At 40.8% G+C, this 19,083-nt stretch overlaps 1 pseudogene; it reads right to left on the bottom strand.

Moving 5' to 3' along the window:
- Positions 1-17,670: 17,670 nt before the first annotated feature.
- On the bottom strand, positions 17,671-18,840 carry LOC149470388 (uncharacterized; annotated as a pseudogene).
- Positions 18,841-19,083: the final 243 nt, after the last annotated feature.

Raw genomic sequence — 19,083 nt, 5'->3', positions numbered from 1 at the left:
TAAACCTTTTTTTAAAAAAGGGTCCCTCCAAAAATAATGGAGTTGAATTCCAGACTTTGCCCACCTGTATCACCAATAGGGTTTCCACCTCATCTCTTTAAAACTGAACACATACAAATGACACAGGTTCTGGGGCTGATTAAGGTGGTAATTAAACTCAGTGCCTTATCTGCATTAAATTAGCCTCAGAACCTGTGTCATTAATATGCGTTTGGTTTTAAAGGGATGAGGTGGCAACCCTAAGCACCCATGGTGTGGGTATCTCATTCTCAAAGCTTCATTGGTCTAATGCAGACTACAGGGAGGGAGGACACCTTCCATTTCCAATCGCCTAGGCCAGGGGTAGGCAACTGTGGCCCTCCAGCTGTTGTAGAACTACAAGTCCCATGAGGCATTGCAAAACTGACCATTACAAGCATGACTCCCAAAGGCAGAGGCATCATGGGACTTGTAGTTCACCATCAGCTGGAGGGCCACAGTTGCCCACCCCTGGCCTAGGTGATTGGACCAGAAGTGGGAGCTGGTACCTGTCAAATTCGGGTACCCGCTCCCCCTCCCGCCCCCCAAAGGTGCCAATCCTTAATGGGGAGTGGGTGAGCAGTCCTTAAAGTGGAACTTCCCCTTTTGGGTGGAGTTCTGCTTTAAAGTGGTTGTAAAGGCTCAAAGTTTTTTACCTTCATGCATTCTCTGCATGAAGGTAAAAAAACCTTCTGTGTGCAGCAGTGCCCCCAGTCCTCTTAAAATTTACCTGAGCCTCATCACAATCCAGCGATGTGAACAGCAACCTTGGCTGTCCCAGGTCTCTGCCTCCTCATTGGCTGAGACAGTGACTTAGCTCATTTTTCAATGTATGGGCAGCACAGTGGCTAAATGGTTAGCACTTCTGCCTGTCAGTACTAGGGTCGTTGGTTCGAATCCCAGCCACGGCACCTCCTGCCTGGAGTTTGCATGTTCTCCCTGTGCCTGCGTGGGTTTCCTCCGGGTACTCCGGTTTCCTCCCACACTCCAAAGACATGCTAGTAGCTGAATTGGATCCTGTCTAAATTGGCCCTAGTATGTGTATGTATGAATGTAAGCTAGGGACCTTAGATTGTACACCCCTTGAGGGTTAAGGACTGATGTGAATGTACAATATATATGTAAAGCACTGTGTAAATTGATGGCGCTATATAAGTACCTGAAATAAATAAATAAATAATGTACACTTGAAAATGTAGGATGCTCCTAAATGCTGTGTTTTTGAGCATTCAGTGATTTTTTTTGCTTGAAAACTCCTCTCAAAAATGCACTTGTGATGTTTTTTTTCTGCCTCTAAACTCTGCTCTTGAAATATGGCTCTAAACGCCCTAATGAGGATGGACACATAGGATAACACTGAGCTGCTTCTACAGGCAGGAGAAACAAATTAAAAACTCCTGCAGAAGCAGCGTTTTTTAAGCCCAGTGTGCATGGACCCAGAACAGGAAGTTGGAGGAAGGCAGTTGCCCTTTTAGAGATTTGTTCCTGGAACATGTGTCCCTAATGGAATTTTCCCCAATACATTTCATTCAGGTGTCAACTTTAAAATCTAGAATTTACTTTACCCTCACTTTCATTCTTGGTGACAATGAATCTGCAGTTTGGGTGATATCATTTTTTTACAAAAAACTTCACCCCTTGTAGAAAAAAAAAATCAAACTCAGCCCCTACAAACACTGTAGTTATTGACTTTTAAATATCAGACACTTTCCAGTTCTTGGAGTACAGTGCTGTATTCCCACAACCGTTTCTTCTCTCTCCTATGGGGTCCCTGGCACCGCCATCTTGGATTTGGGAGACAGATTTGCCTTCCTGAGGAATCACAGCGGGCTTCCCACTGCACATGCACAAGATACTGTTCCTGTAACCTGGACATGTGGTGTGTTCCAGGAAACTTCGGGCAGGGAGGGGAGTGGGATCAAGTGACATCCTTTTTGTCTGGACAGCTTTTAAGGAAGTGTGAGAAAGTACCTGTCGAAAAAAAAACTTACTTGCTCTGAGAAAAATAAATAAATAAAAAATAAAAAGGCCTCAAATATGTTAGAAGGGATAGGGAGGTACATTCACTTTTGAGTCAATGTCTGCTTTAAGATAGCCAATAAAGGGTATTATTCAAACCAGGGGCAGACTGACAACTCATGGGGCCCCCGGGCAATAGGGGATCATGGGGACCCTGTGTCCTTGCTGACACTCAAAAAAGCCTATAAAAAGGTACCAGGGCCATTTCATGGGGCCCCCTACTGACCCCGGGCCCTTGGGCAGGGTCCGAGTGCTCAAATGGTCAGCTGCTATAATGGTCCCCCAATGGGAATACAGACAGCAATACAAACTTGACAGAGAATCTAACCCTTTCTCACTCTATCCAAAATGAACAAAATATAAAAAGTGCCCTTATTTACACTTTAAGACCTCACAAGATATAAATTACAGTTTTTAATGTGTAAAAAAAAAATATATATATAGTGCAGCGCTAAAAATTATATATATGATATAAATATTAAATCATCAAAATCAAATAAAACACCAGTGTTTATTAAATAAAATATCTCTCAGTGAGACATAAGTGCAAAATTCATAACATAACGCAGTGAAACAATGAACAAATGAAATCCATTAAATATATATAGGATCCACTGAAACATTCCACCACCACTATACACTCACCAGAAAGTTACTGGTATAGTAGCAGTAATCGCTGATCACTCAGATGAAATGCTTAGATTAGCCAAAAGGACTTATCCTAGGAACAAAGCTCACCACACGGAACCCAGAAAGTGATATATAGTGTAGTTCTTTTATTAAAATAGGTATAAAACATTCCACGTGGAAAGATGAACAGACATGGGTGAATTCACATACCAATATGGCCGCTGCTCCTAGTCATGGACGCGGCAACGTGACATCAGCATGTAGGCTCCACCCAACGCATTTCGTGCGTACCCCTGAGGATGTGCGTGTCTGTTTATCTTTCCACGTGGAATGTTTTATACCTATTTTAAGTACTACACTTTCTGGGTTCCGTGTGGTGAGCTTTGTTCCTAGGATAAGTCCTTTTGGCTAATCTAAGCATTTCATCTGAGTGATCAGTGATTACTGATACTATACCAGTAGCTTTCTGGTGAGTGTATAGTGGTGGTGGAATGTTTCACTGGATCCTGTAACACTTGTTTGGAATAGAACACGTTGCTGCTGTGTCTTATAGTACCACTGACACATTATTGGTTCACCTAATGGCAGGGGCGTCCCTAAGGTTGGTGTCACCCGGTGCCAGAACACTTGGTGACATCCCCTCCGACGATCCCCACAGGATGGATCCGATCTGCAGATTGAGCATAATGGATCAGAGTCCGTTCCATTATCCTCCCCAATCCGCAGATCCAATCCATCCTGAGGGGATCGAAGGCTTCCAACCAGAGGCAGACTACCAACTCATGGGGCCCCCAGGCAATAGGGGATCATGAGGCCCCTGTGTCCTTGCCCAAACTCAAAAAAGCCTATGAAAAAGGTACCAGGGGCATCTCATGGGGCCCCCTACTGACCCCGAGCCCTCGGGCAGTGCCCTAGTTTCCAAATGGTCAGTCTGCCCCTGCTTCCAACCTATACGGGGTTAACTGATCTCACCTGAGCTCCACGAAAAGGTACGTTTTAAAGCAAGGCCCCCCCTGGAATAGAACACGTTGCTGCTGTGTCTTATAGTGCCACTGACACATTATTGGTTCACCTAATGGACTGTTCGTTTGTCATATTGACATATATTTGATGGATTTCATTTGTTCATTGTTTCACTGAGTTATATGTTATGAATTTTGCACTTATGTCTCACTGAGAGATATTTTATTTGATTTTGATGATTTAATTTTTATATCATATATATATTTTTTTAGTGCTGCACTATATACATACTGTATATGCTAATGTGATATTTGCTGTCACTATCTCTTGTGCTAGCTGCTTTGAAGTTTCCTTATAAGCACCCACCATATACCTGTGTGTGTGTGTGTAAATATATATATTATTATTATTATACAGTATTTATAAAGCGCCAATAGTTCGCTCATTACACATATATATATATATATATATATATATATATATATATATATATGTGTGTGTGAGTGTATGTGTGTGTATGTGTGTATATATATATATATATATATATATATGTGTGTGTGTGTGTGTGTATATATATATATATATATATATATATATATATTATAAAAACTGATTACTGGTTGCCTTGAAATATAAAATTTGTAATATCAGCTTCGTCTGGTTCTTGAAATTTTGGAAGAGAAATCCTTAAATCAAATAAACAAGATAATTTGAGAGTGATAAATCCAACGGTCTGGATTAAATAGTGTATGAAGTGCTTACAGGAAGTACACGGAGAACTACACTTTCATTACTGCTTATGCTCCAGCGCCTGAAATGCCAAGAAGTAAATAAAACTGTCATAATGCTACAAAGAAACAAATGTATTACCAGAATTCTGACAGGAATTCACTTCTTATATCACATTCCAGGGAAGGAGAAAGGTTATGTGTGCAGACTGCTCCTGGAAATCATCGGAGACAGCCAGAGAGGCAGCAAAGCCAAGCCTAGGCTCATACCTGCTAATATCTTTAGCTTTAAAGCTGAACTCCGGGCAAGTACTTAAAAAAAAATATTTTGTCAAGTAATGTGTTCATTGAAAAATCATTAAATGTATAGCTGCCTTACATCTCTAATATATTTCATCAGTTGCTTGTACAGAAAAGAAAACTTACCTTATTCAAGTAAATTAACACTTCAGCTCCAGAAGCTTTTACCCCTTCATGACCAGGCTATTTAGCACCACTCTATTTTAACTTTTTTTCACACAATTAGAGCTTTTGTTTTGTGGTACTTGATCACCACTGGGCTTTATATTTTTTATTGTATAAAAAAAATAAAACAATATTTTTTACTTTCTGCTATAAAACATATCCAACAAAAAAATATATTTAATTTTCATATTTCTTCTTAAATTTAAGTCAAAATGCATTTGTGCTACATGTCTTTGTTAAAAAAAAATCCCAATAAGTGTAATATTGATTGGTTTGCATGATAGTTTTAGCGTCTACAAACGATGGTATATATACAGTAACTTTTTTTTATACTATTAATGGCAGTGATCAGTGATTTATAGTGGTATTGTGAAAGTGCAGTCTGACACTAACTGACACTGGGTGGGAACTAACTGCCACTGACATCTCCAGTGACACTAATACAGTGTTCAGTAATAATACTATACACTGTCAGTATACTAATTACACTGGCTGGGAAGAGGTTAACATCTTGGGTAATTGAGTAAAATGTGTGCCTAACAAGTGTTGATGTGATTAATGTGTGCTGCTTTATAATAAATAGAGATTGTTCCCTTTGTACAGAGCCCTGTATTGATTGTCAAAACAGGTCTCTGGACTGTAATTGGGCACAGCAGTTCAGCAGGTCCCGACCATTAATCATTGGCCATGACCTGCTGACAAACTCCTTCCAGCGGCATTGTTACATCCGCACCCGGGTGACACCCACCAGAGCGGTGACACCAAGGGCAGACTGGGCCAATTACTCACTGGGATATTCTGATGCCCCCTAAAAAGCTGCACTGCTTCTGCTGCAAACATGCAGGGCCAGCGGAAGTGGCGTAGAAGCAATTAGTCATTAATAAAAACTGTGGGGGAAGATGACATAGAGCATCTGATCACAGTTTAAATGGGGAGGAGAGCGGGCCGCAGCAGACAGAAAGGGGATCTCCCGCTGTCACACAGCTTGGAGCTAAAATGCTAGCCGCTGTCAAGCAAGGTCCCACCTCCTGGACTAGCTCCTGTAATAGACATCCCACTGGTCCAATTTCCTGACATTGGACCAGTGTGTTGTCCATCCTAGGAGCCAATCCAGGAGGAAGGACTTTGACAGTGTCCAGTGAAGTATGAAGACTCCAACGTCCCAGCTCCAAGCTGTGATAGATCTCTCTCTGCTCCGACTGGCTCTCCTCTCCATTCAGACTGTGATTGGATGTACTGTGTCATCTTCCCCACAGTTTGTTTTAATGAATGATCGCTTCTCCATTTGTGAGTGCCTTATAGTTTTTGTTCAAGGTTCTTTTTGAGCTGAGTCCTTTATTGTTCCCAGCTTGAGGGCCCATTCACACTATGAATTGCACAGGAGCACGTTCCTGTGCAATTCACATGGGATCCGAGTGCACTGCGGTGCAGTGCAGTTTCAGCCCATTCATTTCAAATGGGCTGAAATCATATCGCACCACACCAAACGTAGTGCATCCTCTACTTTTGGAAATGCACTGCAACTGGATTACATGAAACTTCTGTACCATGTGATCTGGTTTGGGCAAATGCATTGCAATTGCGACCTGCATTTGGGGTGTCCTGAACTATGCATTGACACCCGCTGCAGATCACAAGGGCAGTGCATTTGGAATGCAGTGTGGCAAACGTGCAGAAAATATGGGTTTCCTGCACCATGTGCCAATATGAACAGACCATAAGAGAGTTCCCTGCTCTACTATCCTGGGTTGCATAGGACTAATTCACAGTTTTAGGGTCTTTCACACTAGAATGTGGTGCGGGAAAGTTACATACCCTTGCAACTTAGCCATATTCCAGTTGCACTGCCCTTGCAATCTGCTGCGGATGTCAGTGCAAAGTTAATGTCACCCCAAATGCAGGTTGCAAAAATTATTGGGGGGGGTGACACCATGTTTTACCAAACCAGGTGACACCAGCCCTAGTGACGCCACTGACTCCCACTGTGTACAATCACAGCAGGATGGTAGATAGGCCGGGGCACGCGGGCACCCTGCACCCGTAAACAGGCATTGTACAGATATATTGCTGTGCATGTGAGGGCTGCCCGTCCACGGTACTTTGTTTGTGGGCATCTGCAAGTACACTCATTAAGGTTCTGTTTACTCTAGTGTGATTTCAGATGTGATTTGAGTCACATGGCCATGGAAATCACATTGCTTTCAGTGGTATTCGTTCACATCAATATAACTCAGCACAGAGTGATTATGGAAATGTTTTGGTCCAGCTGAATATGCAACCTACATCCAAGTTGTGTTGCATAATTGCACAGAAAATCTGATCAAAATTGGATGTCAGCAGTGTGAACCGAGCCTAAAACATGCAGCAGTACTCGGAAGATATCATTCTGTGCTTGCCGGTGATGATATCAAAGGTGTGCATTGGCCAATGTGATTTTTTTTTTTTTCATTGGGCTTCAGACAGCATTCATTGATGTTTGTGGATCGTCATTGCTGGATAACGTGATTTATGATAGATTCACACCATGGGATTTTTTGTTTATTATAAAGGATGTGTCAAAAACTGTGCCTGTTTGTTTGTTTTGTTTTCATGTGCAGATCACCCACATCCACCAGGGCATGGTTGTGGGGAGGGGACCCTTGTCTTCATCAACATGGGGGCATATTGCTCTTCCAGGAGGGTTCCTCTGGACAAGGTACCCCCCTCCCTTCATGGTGGGGGAATTCGAGATTGTATGGTTCAGGAGGGGAAGCACATGCTCACCCCCCCCCCCCATCTTCCTGGCCAGCCAGGCTGCATGGTCAGATAAAGGTCTGGCATTGATTTTTGAGGAACCTCAAGTTCCTTAAAATTCATAACAATCACCAGATCGGTATAATTATAGAGGAACTTCTATGAGTAAACCCGTTTAGTGAAACATGTTAGAGATTTGAAGCTTCTCATCTGATTAAAGTTTTGCCTGTGAGTACTGTACATCGCTGTGTGACTTTTTCTTTGGATTTTATTCCAGCACATGAGAGGAGCACTTGGAGGGTTGGAGTGGTGCACTTTTCTTTGGTTCTAGGCAGTACCAGATTACCAAAATAGGCAAAGTAGGTATCGGCCTATGGGCCCCATGCCGTTTAAGGACCCCGCGACAACAGATAACATTAAATTGATCTTGAAATAAAATTACAATGAATCTTTCTTAAATAGTTTACAAAAGATAGAAAAAATTAATCAACTCAAAGAAACAAAAACTTTACATTAAAGATTCTATAGAGAAAGTACCGTATTAATGTAAAGTACCCAATAACAACTTAAAGTGCTCAAACCATAGATTTCAGGTTTACATTACATGCTGTCTCTTAAAAGCTTGTCTTCTTTCAGTTGTCAGTTTGTAAAAGATTTTGGGCAACCTATGTGTAATGTACAGTAGTGATGGTCATCTCCATCTCGTATCCAACGTGCACACTACATAGTTCAATGTTGTCCCACTAGAGCGCACACATGAAAAATCTCCAGAAACGTTCAAGGGGGGTTTTGACTGCCTAAAGGCCTCTGCAGATAGGAGGGGAAGTCACATATACACCATAATGCCAAAAGCATTGGATCACCTGCATATGAACTTTAATGGCATCCCAGTCTTAGTCCATAGGGTTCAATACTGATTTGGCCCACCCTTTGCAGCTATAACAGCTTCAACTCTTCTGGAAAGGCTGTCCACAAGGTTTAGGAGTGCATCAAGGTGTTCTATCGGGTTGAGGTCAGGACTTTTTACAGGCCAGTCAAGTTCCTCCACCCCATACTCACTCATCCATGTCTTTATCGACCTTGCTTTGTGCACTTGTGCGCAGTCAAGTTGGAACAGGATGGGGCAATCCCCAACCTGTTCCCACAAAGTTGGGAGCATAAAATTGTCCAAAATGTATTGGTATGCTGACGCCTTAAGAGTTCCCTTCACTGGAACTAAGGGGCCAAGCCCAAATCCTGAAAACAACCCAACACCATAATCCCCCCTCCACCAATTTTTACACTTGGCACAATGCAGTCAGGCAAGTGCCGTTCTCCTGGTAACTGCCAAACCCAGACACGTCCATTGGATTGCGAGACAGAGAAGCGTGATTCGTCACTTCAGAGAACAAGTCTCCACTGCTCTAGAGTTCAGTGGTGGTGTACTTTACACTACTGTATCTGATGCTTTGCATTGCACTTGGTGATGTAAGGCTGGGATGCAGCTGCTGGGCCATGGAAACCCATTTCATGAAGCTCTCTATGCACTGTTGTAATCTGAAGGCCACACAAAGTTTGGAGGTCTTTAGCTATTGACTCTGCAGACAGTTGTTGACTTCTGCCCACTGTGTGCTTTAGCATGCACTGACCCTGCTCTGCCATTTTACGTGGCCGAGTTGCTGTTGTTCCCAGTTGCTTCCATTAATAGTTGACCGTGGAATATTTAGTAGCAAGAAAATTTCACAGATGGACTAATTCCACAGGTGGCAACCTATCACCACCACGCTTGAATTCACTGAGCTCCTGACAGCGACCCATTACTTCACAAATGTTTGTAGAAGCAGTCTGCATGCCTAGGTGCTTGATTTTATACACCTGTGGCCATAGAGGTGATTGGAACTCCCAGGGGCGGACTGACAACTCATGGGGCCCCCGGGCAATAGGGGATCGTGGGGCCCCTGTCTCCTTACCCAAACTCAAAAAGCCTATGAAAAAGGTATCAGGGGCATCTCATGGGGTCCCCTACTGAAGCCGGGCCCTCGGGCAGTGCCTGAGTTTCCAAATGGTCAGTCCGCCCCTGGGAACATCTGAATCCAATGATTTGAAGGGGTGTCCAAATATGTTTGGCAATACAGTGTATGTATTTAGGCCATTACTAGGCTGATTAATGTGGCTTAGAATATTTACACAATAAATTGTGTGAATATTCACATCAATTATCCAAACATGCAGATGAAACAAACAGTAATTTACTTTTCATATGATTTGGATAAAAATATGAAATACATTTTTCATGCAGATTTTTGTATTTAGTTGTATATATGGAGCCTGAGTTTAAGTTTGTACATGGAACACATTTGGCTTCCAGGCCATAAGCCTGACAAATAAAAATTGATTTTACATTATGTAGAGGTATTTTTGTATTAATGCAGAAGTTGACTTTCTTTGAAATTCAGAACATTGCTTTACTTTGCCATTTTATTTAAAAAAGCTGACTGCAATCCAAGTACATTTGAAAAAAAAAACATTAAAAAAGAAATGATAGCAAACAGAAAAATGTGAGAAAATAGAGAACTGGAACTACCAACAGTTCACTGTAGCTATTGACACAAGGGGAAAGAACCTGATATAAAAAAAGTTAAAAATTCTTTCAACTCTAGAACTCAAGCAAGAAACTTATTTTTTTAAAGGGAAAGTATAGTGTATTTCAAGTGAGCACATAATTTGAGTAATTTATAATGCTTTCTTTGTATTCTTTATAATGCAGCCTTCACATTTTTTTCCACGTTCAAAATGTTTACTAATTGTCTTGCCAGGGTTACATTCAAACATTAAAGAAATAACCAATACATGTAGAATTACAGGTAGGAAGAATAACCTGTCTCTACAATTAAGACAATGCAAGTTTCAATTGGTAACCAATTTACATGTTGTTACAATGTTACATTAGAACATAATGTTAGGAATTACATGATAGAAAAACATGAAAAATGTAAATGAGTTAAAGTTGAAGGATAATTGTAGGAACTATTATTTTGACTTTACCCAGTTATTTTCAATTTGAAAGTGGGTAGGTAGTCTGTTAATAGTTTTAGAATATTACATCAACATAAAAAGGGTGGGTTGGGAAAAAATAACAGTGGGAGACCATCCATCCAGGATTGCAATCAGAAAGTTTTTGAAACAGGATTATTTTATAGACTCAGTGAGTCTCTGTTAATCGCTTCCCTGCCGCCCTATAGTCGAACTACTGCCACAGGGCGGCAGGGCTGCTCAAAATCACGTATATACACATGATTTGCATTTCCAGTTAGGGATGTGCGCGCTGCCCTACCTGCGCTGCCGTAGGAATGTCAATCACCAGGTCCCGGCTGGAGATTCCCTGCTGGCACCCGGCGATCACCGTGCAAAGCTGACTGGGGAGAGACCTGTGTGTAACCAACACAGTTCTCTCTCCTGCCAGCAAGGACATGCTGTTGTGTATTTCTCTGCACAGCAGAGAAATACATAGTAGCATGTCTCCCTAGTTAAACACATACAGCACATTATGTAAAACAGCACACAGTGAACCCCTTGCTACCCAGTGTCATTAGTACAGTGTCAGTGCTTTTTATTAGCACTGATCACTGTATTAGAGTGATTGGGATGTCAGTGGCAGTTATTCAGTTCCCTCCCAGTGTCAGAATGCCCACCACAATCCCACTATAGGTCGCTGATCACCGCCATTATTAGTATCACAAGAAAAAATTCCTAGGTTTCCTTAATAAGATAGTAAAAATTTAACACAAGGGCATTACTTATCTTCAGTGAGATATGTTCCTTATGCTGCTGTTTCTTTCTTTAGGAAATCCTCCTCCTCTGTAATCATCTGTTGCGGCGGAGGACAACAAAACTAAGTGAGCTGCCACAGGCACTCATCAAGAGTGCCTGACTATGCCCACTGTTTCTGTCCAACTCTACCATTCATATAAACTGTATTATTGCTTCTATGACTGAAACACAATCTATGAATGGAGGGGGCAGATACAATAATGCAGTTATGTATACAATAATACATAATTAAATATATATTTTATTGCAACTATTATTTATTGCAGACACTTATATAGCGCCATCAATTTACACAGCACTTTACATATATATTGTACAATCACATCAGTCCCTGCCCTCAAAGAGCTTACAATCTAACGTCCGTAACTCACATTTATACATACAAACACTAATGCCAATTTAGACCAAAACCAATGAATCTACCAGCATGTCTTTGGAGTGTGGGAGGAAACTGGAGTACCCAGAAGAAACCCATGCATACACAGGAAGAACATGCAAACTCCAGGCAAGTAGTGCCGCAGTTTGAATTCGGAGTGACGACCCTAGTGCTTCTAGACGGAAGTGCGAAATACTTAGCCCCTATACAGCAAAGCTCAAACTGGAAAATGAAGTGTCAGGAGCAGGAGTCAATCAGGTTTGCTGCATGCAGATTTTTTTGACAAGTACCAAGCTGATAGGATGAGACAGCAGAGTGAACAGAAAGGTGACCTCATCAATTTGCTACTGCTCTCTCTCTCTTTTCATTCATACAACATTGTATATTTAAACTGTAAGTGGTGTCAACCATCTGGCCACACTGTGTGAGGGTCTGTAAAAATCACAGGAATGGATGCAGAGAAACACAAAGCCTTTGGAAAGTTGAACAGATCCCATATATTTGTTTTATCTGTGTATTTAGTTTTAGCCTGGGGTATAGTTTTTACTGTTATTTTATTTGTTATTTTTATTATGTACTTATTTCCTCAAAGGAAAGGTAAGCATGACTTTTTTTAAAGTTTCAATAAAAAACAGAATTATACCTTTGTTTCCAATATTATAAAATTAATCTGCTAGCAGTTACCATAGCTCAATATTTTTGATTAAACAGGAAGTTATTGTTTCTGTGTCATAAAAGTCTAAAACTAATAGGACCCGTTATCATTTAAATCTCAAGATGAATCTCATTACGATTTTATTATTGACATTAATTTTCGACAGACAATGCCAAGTAGATGTATCACATATCTAGATTAAAGAATTTCCAAAGCTGCATTTTTCTAGTGGTGCATAAAACATTTCTGCATAAAGACAACAAAGATATTATTCAATACTATCTCAAGAGCATTTCACACTGGTAATATTAAACTAAACCTGCAAGTGAGCTATCTTTGCTGACTTGTTTTTAGAGGTGCAGGCTCTTGGGGGTCATCATCCTGATCCTGGCTTCACAAAAATGTCAATCACTGACTAGGAATAGGTTGTCCTTTAACAAATGCACCAACCCTCTTGAGTGCAGTCCACCTGGTCTGATACTCAACCTCAGTCTAGCAATCTTCACTGTGCTTCCCTATCAGCTACTGCTTGGACTTCTTAATATATCCTCACATGGTTTTCTCTACCTACGTATGCAATAGCTGCATCTATTTGTACAGGGAGCCATCCTCATGGTAACCTCCAGTGGTCCTGAAGAGTACGGCTTCCTCCATAAGAAGAGGACCAAGTAAGGATGTTTTGTGAAGCATGAATGTGCACATCCGGATGAGGTCACACAGGAGTTTATTTACTAAAACTGTGCAAAATCAGGGTCACTTCTGCATAGAAACCAATCAGCTTCTAACCTCAGCTTGTTCAATTAAGCTTTGGCAATAAGACCTGGAGCTGATTGGTTTCTATGCAAAAGTGAGCCAGATTTTCCACTTTCCAGCTTTAGTAAATAAACCCCACAGTGACATTGATATAGCTATCGGTTATGGTATCCTAATATGGATCAATGTTTCTAAACATTTTTTCAGTCAAGATGCCCTTTAAATTTTTCACAATCTTGAAGCACCCCATTCTGAAATGTAAAAAAAAACAAAACTAATGGTTTTATATAATTCAGCAACATCCACACACGTAGGGCACAGAACATTAGAGGAGATCTATTCTTACAAAGTAGATACACCTTTACACTCTGGTGCTGACTAGTATTCCAGTGTTCCCAGTGACCCCAGTGTTGATAGAAAAAGAACAGAAGAGGGGCAAATAAGGATTCTGTGCAGACACCAGACTTCCTCCTTATCAACCAATGATGTCATTGGTTGTTAAGATGCTGGAAGCTGGCCCATGTGGTGCCCAAGGTTGTAATTTAAGAAATGGTTAAATTGTTATTCATTTAAGGATATATGACTTCAATGATCAAAAATAGGAGGAATACTATTCATACCAGAGGTGCCATAGTTTAGACATGTGGTCAGATTTACCAGAGTTACAGGTCATCATACGTTCGTAGGAACAGTGGAGTTGGGCTAGGTCTATTACTTCCAATAGTATTGAGGGGATGGGTTCTTCCATTTTTGGTGATATTTAGTCTTGCTGCCAAAAGAATATTTAAGATCATATGTTATGACTTAGGAGGGAGAAGGTCAGTATCAAGAGATAGAAGTGCTAGGCTAGGTGTAGGGAGTATTGATGTGTGGGCAACTTCATATATTAAACATGGATGTCCAGTAAGGTATCAGTTTAGTGCATCCCCAAAATATGTGGAGTATGTCTACTTTTTGGCCACAGTTTCTCCAGCAATGATTAGCTGGAGATACACTGAAGCGAGTGATTCTGTCTGGAGTCATGTAACAACACTGGGCTATTTTAACAGAAAGTTCCCATAATGTGGAACAGCAAGCCACATTATATGTGATCAACTTCCCAATGTTGAAGGGGAGCGGTTTTGAGAAAGTTGAGTTTTGTTGGAGGATAGTGTAAAAGGTTGTGATGCTTTTTTTATGCGATGTAGGCTCTTTGAGAAAGACCTATACTGGTTGAGGAATTTTACATGACCAATTTGATAGTATCGACAAATAGTGGGTTGTACGTATGTAGTGGAATGTGGTTTGTTAATAGGAATTGCTTTTGGGGGGACTTGAAGGACTTATGGATGTTATTTTCAAAAAGGTCATTGATGTAAGCTATAGCCTTGGAAATCCAATTGGAATAGGATATGTTGTCTATAAGATGATATAGAACTGAGATTGGTATTTTAAGGGTATAATTGGTAGGATATACTTGAGCTTGTCGGATCAGTCTTTTCCAGACTCATACTGGGCGCCTAGGTGGGTACTTATTAGCCAGTTTGATAGGGAGTGCCTGGGGATATAGGAGGATTCTATAGTTCCCCATAAAGTGCTGGGTGACAGAAGGAACCGTTCTCTAGTTTGTGTTAGGATTGAAGCCAGGTAATACCCATAGAAGTCCATATAGCCAGTTCCTCCTACAGATCTATGTTTGATTAGTGTTTTGTGGGCACATTGTGGTTTTTTACCTTGCCAAATATAATTTGATAAAATAGATTGTAGGGATTTGAAGTAGTTAGATGGTATTGGGATGGGTAGTGGTTTTGTAGTTGAAGAAGGTGCATCATCTTCCAGCCCAAGAGAATTTATATTTTGCTAACTGGGTGAGGTTTTGTCATAATTTAGAACAAAAAGATAGGTAATTAAATTGAAAAAGGGTTCTAGTTGATTTAGTGTATTCTAAGGTATGATATGCTTTTCTCAGCCCATTTGTAATGACATTTTTGTTGCAGGAAGTTTTGGGTTGGAGCATCAATGCCTATTTCTAATATAAAGGATTTTGATTCACTGACTTTATAATAGAACATTTTACTAAACCAGGTTAAAGTCTTTTGTACTTCAGGTAAGGAGGGGTTAGTGATCATGAGTATCACATCATCAGCGAATAGGCTGATCTTATGCTCTTGGGATGCTATAGAAATTCCCAAGATTTTTCTATTGGTTCTGATGAGTTTGGCAAGTGGTCCCATCAACAGGTTGAATATGAGGGAGAGAGGGGGCAACCTTGTCTGGTACCATTAGTAATTTGGAAAGGGGATGAAAGGGTATTGGATGTGTAGATATGTGCAGATGGAGCTGTGTATAGTACCATTATGGCTTTAAAGATTTGTCCTTGGAAGCCAAATTTGTGCAGGACTGAAGACAGGTATTTCCAGTGGACTCTGTCAAATGCCTTCTCTACATCCAAAGATAAGAGCAGAAAAGGCATCCTGGTAGCATCCAAGGTCTTACGGCCTTTGTTGAAGACCGATTGGTCTTTATGTATCAGGGAAGGTACAATATCTACTAGTCTATTGGCCAAAAGTTTTGCATAGATTTTAAGCTTGATGTTAAGTGAGGATATTGGCCTAAAATTTTGGGGGATGTTGTTTTTTTCCCTGCTTTTGGGAAAGTGCATTAAGCATTTCAGGAGTAAAAGATGAAGAGAAGGCAACTATACAGTACATATTATATAGGTGTGGTACTAAAATATCATGAAATGTCTTGTAGTATTCTCCTGCGAACCCATCTGGGCCAGGAGATTTAGAGTTAGGCAGTGCTTTTATTACAGTCACAATTTCATCACAGGTGAAGGGGTTGGGAAGTTGAATATGATCAAGGAATGACCTTATTTCTTCTTGGGAGGGTTGGCGTGTGTCTTTCTCATTATGTATGCTGTAAAGTTGATATAGTACAGACTGAATGCATTAGCTATTGTTTGGGAATGGAGAAGTTTTTCATTTGTGGTTGGATTATGAAGGTGGAATAGTTTGGATTTAAGGTGGTGCCCTGTGATACGTAAGGCCATGGCTTTTCCTGCTTTGTTGCCAGTTAGGTAGCAGTTAGCCTTTAAGTTTCCATTGTGTTTTCTCAAAGGACTCTAGCAGTAGAGAGTCTCGTGTCTTAGAGTGAATAATTTATGTTGGAGGGTTGGAGATGTTTGTTTTTGGATTCAGTATTTGTGATTGCAGATGTTAGCTCATCTAAACGTTACATCCTCTTTTTCTTTGCTCTAGAACCCAATTTAATAAATATGCCTCTTATTAAGGCTTTGTAGGTATTCCAAAGTATCGCCGGGTCAGACACAAAACCCATGTTAAGGTTGAAGGATTCTTCAAGCTGTTTGGAGAGGATTTCTGTGTTGGAGGCATTTTGTAGGATGTAGTTATTAGCTCTCTACACAAAAGTGTGGAGTTGTGAGGGTTTGCCAGCTATGCTAATACTTATGGGTGCATGGTTTGACTAGGTGATGCTGTGGATAAGTGAGGCAGATACATTTTGGTTCAAGTAGCCACTTATCAGCAATAAAGATATGTATACAAGGGTAAGTGTTGTAATGTGGAGTCAGGTAGGTATAATCCCATTCAGTGGCATGACAACACCTCCAGATGTCATATAAGTCATTGGATTTCATCAATTTGAGGAGACTCGTGGCTCCTTGGTCCTGCGGTAGTATATATTTTGTTGTCAGGCACTAGGCTGAAGTCTCCACAGAGAATTAAATGACCATTTTTAAGACTTTTTCACTTTCTTGAATGTTGACTTAAGAAAGGTCATTTGACATTGGTTGGGTGCATAGTCACCAGTGTATATTGCGTATTATTTATGGTACATAGCAGAATAATATAACGACCTTCAGGGTCAGTAATGCATTGCTGTAGTTGGAAAGAGAGAGTGTCTCTGATAGCAATTGATACTCCTTGTTGTTTCCATATACAGTATAACATGCTTTGAATATGTGTAGGAAATGTTTATGTTGACAAGTTGGTGTGGCTTCTTGAGCAAAATGCATTTCCTGGACACAAAAAATGTTGCAGTTTCGTGATAAGGCAGTCTTCCATAGGGAGACATGTTCTTTTGCATTCAGAGATAGAATGATAAAGGTCATAGGGGAGGGTGTAGTAGTGTTGCTCAAAATATAAAGTAAACTTATAGTTAGTAAGCTCAGGTGTTGAAGACCTCAAGATGGAGCAGGTAGAACGTAGAGGTTTTTACTTACTTTACTGATATGGATTGCTGGTGGTGTAGCGACTAAATACTGCGTCTCTTATAATTCTACAGTAAGAAAAACAAGGTTGACAATAAACAGAATAAACTGTATCATGAATTTCTATTAAGTATGATTATCTCTTTCAGAATGTATCCAAAGTTGAACGGATACAGTGGAAACCCTCATTTGTACTTAGATTTATAGTTGCCCTGGCATTGACACCTGTGTTGATATGGTTTAGCAGTTTGGGCGTAGTTGTTGATTTCTCTTGGAATCTCTAGTATGATATCCTAGGAGTGTAGGAGCTTCATTCCTCTTTCAAGAATAGTGATGTGTGGGAAGTGCCATTGTGGTTAATTATTATGGTGGCAGGGTGGTGCCATTTGTATGGTATTTTGTGGTTGTTGAGGGCTTTCGTCCTGGTATTCATATTCCTCCTCAGTTGCAAGGTATGTATATTCCGACAAATCTGCATATATTTGTATCGCAGAATAAGGTGCAGGCAGGGTGTTAAGTGCTCTTGCTTTAGATAGCAGCTGTTATTTTACTGGGTAAAAATTAACCCTCATTAGGACATCTCTGGGAATGGAATCATCCAGATGTTGCAGTTTAGGGATCCTATGTATGCAGTGTATTGCGAGTTCTATTGCTGATAAGTCAGGTAGTATAGTGGAGATCAGATTGCTGGCATATTTTGGAGATCTGAAGGAGGTATAGATTCTGGGACGCCTCTAAATTTTACATTAGTGCGGCGTGAGTGTTCTTCAAGATCCGCTAGTTTAGCTTTTATCCACATGTTGTCATCTTTCTGTTCATAGGCATCAATCAAATCATTCACTGTGTTTGTAAACTCCTCCATTTTCTCCTCAATGTAGTGTACCCATACTTTGCATGTCAGTGTGAAACTTATGAGTAAGGGATGGTAAATCCATCATAAGGGAGGAATGTAATGAGAGGAGCATGACCTTTATAGTTGTATCAAGGACTGGTTGTCATGTTGTGGGAAGGCTGCAATGGAGGATTGAAGAGAAATACCTGTGTGGTCTGGCTGTGCATCTGTACTCACTGCAATTGTGGCCTGGTTAGGAGAATGCATCCTCATCCTGGCTTTTGTTGGACTGTCGGTGCCTGGACTGTGCAGTGGAGAATGCCATGGGGATAGAGATGTTATCCCTCTGTCTGGGTATCCCAGGTCGGCATCCAGCAGGTCTGTGTAAGAGGATGAAGAGCTTGTGGTTGGTACGGCTGCGCCTTCTTGGAGGTTCTTTCCCCCTATTGCTGGTTGGATGAAGAATGCTGAAGTTTCTTTCAGTACTGCTCGTCCTTTCTTTTGTGGGGCATTATATGAGCTGTTTAGAGGCTGCAGATCTGCAGGATTCCCCCTGAAAAGCTTGTAACTCTGGTCGGCTGTACTTAAGAGGCCATCTTGGATGCTCGATAGCCACTGCCTCCCCCCATGTACACAATTTTGGAGCATTCTGCCAAGGCACCCCAGAAGGCACCTCAGGGTGCCATGCCATCTTGGTTGAAAAAGGCTGGTAGAGTCAGGGGTTATGACATATAGTTTCAGTTTAGGAAAACCTATATTGAACAAATATAAAGATTGCAGTTGAGGAACTCAGCTTCCATATATACTAGTTCCTTATCTGTCCGTTTGGTCCAGAGGCTTCATTAGTTTTTGGGTCACCAACCCTAAGAAAAAACACAAAATGGAAATTCT

The sequence above is a fragment of the Staurois parvus genome, unplaced genomic scaffold (genome assembly GCF_062004578.1).
Source record: "Staurois parvus isolate SC_StPar_1 unplaced genomic scaffold, SC_StPar_1.0 ptg000047l, whole genome shotgun sequence".
Lineage (NCBI taxonomy): Eukaryota > Metazoa > Chordata > Amphibia > Anura > Ranidae > Staurois > Staurois parvus.
This window is presented reverse-complemented; position numbering and strand designations above follow the sequence as displayed.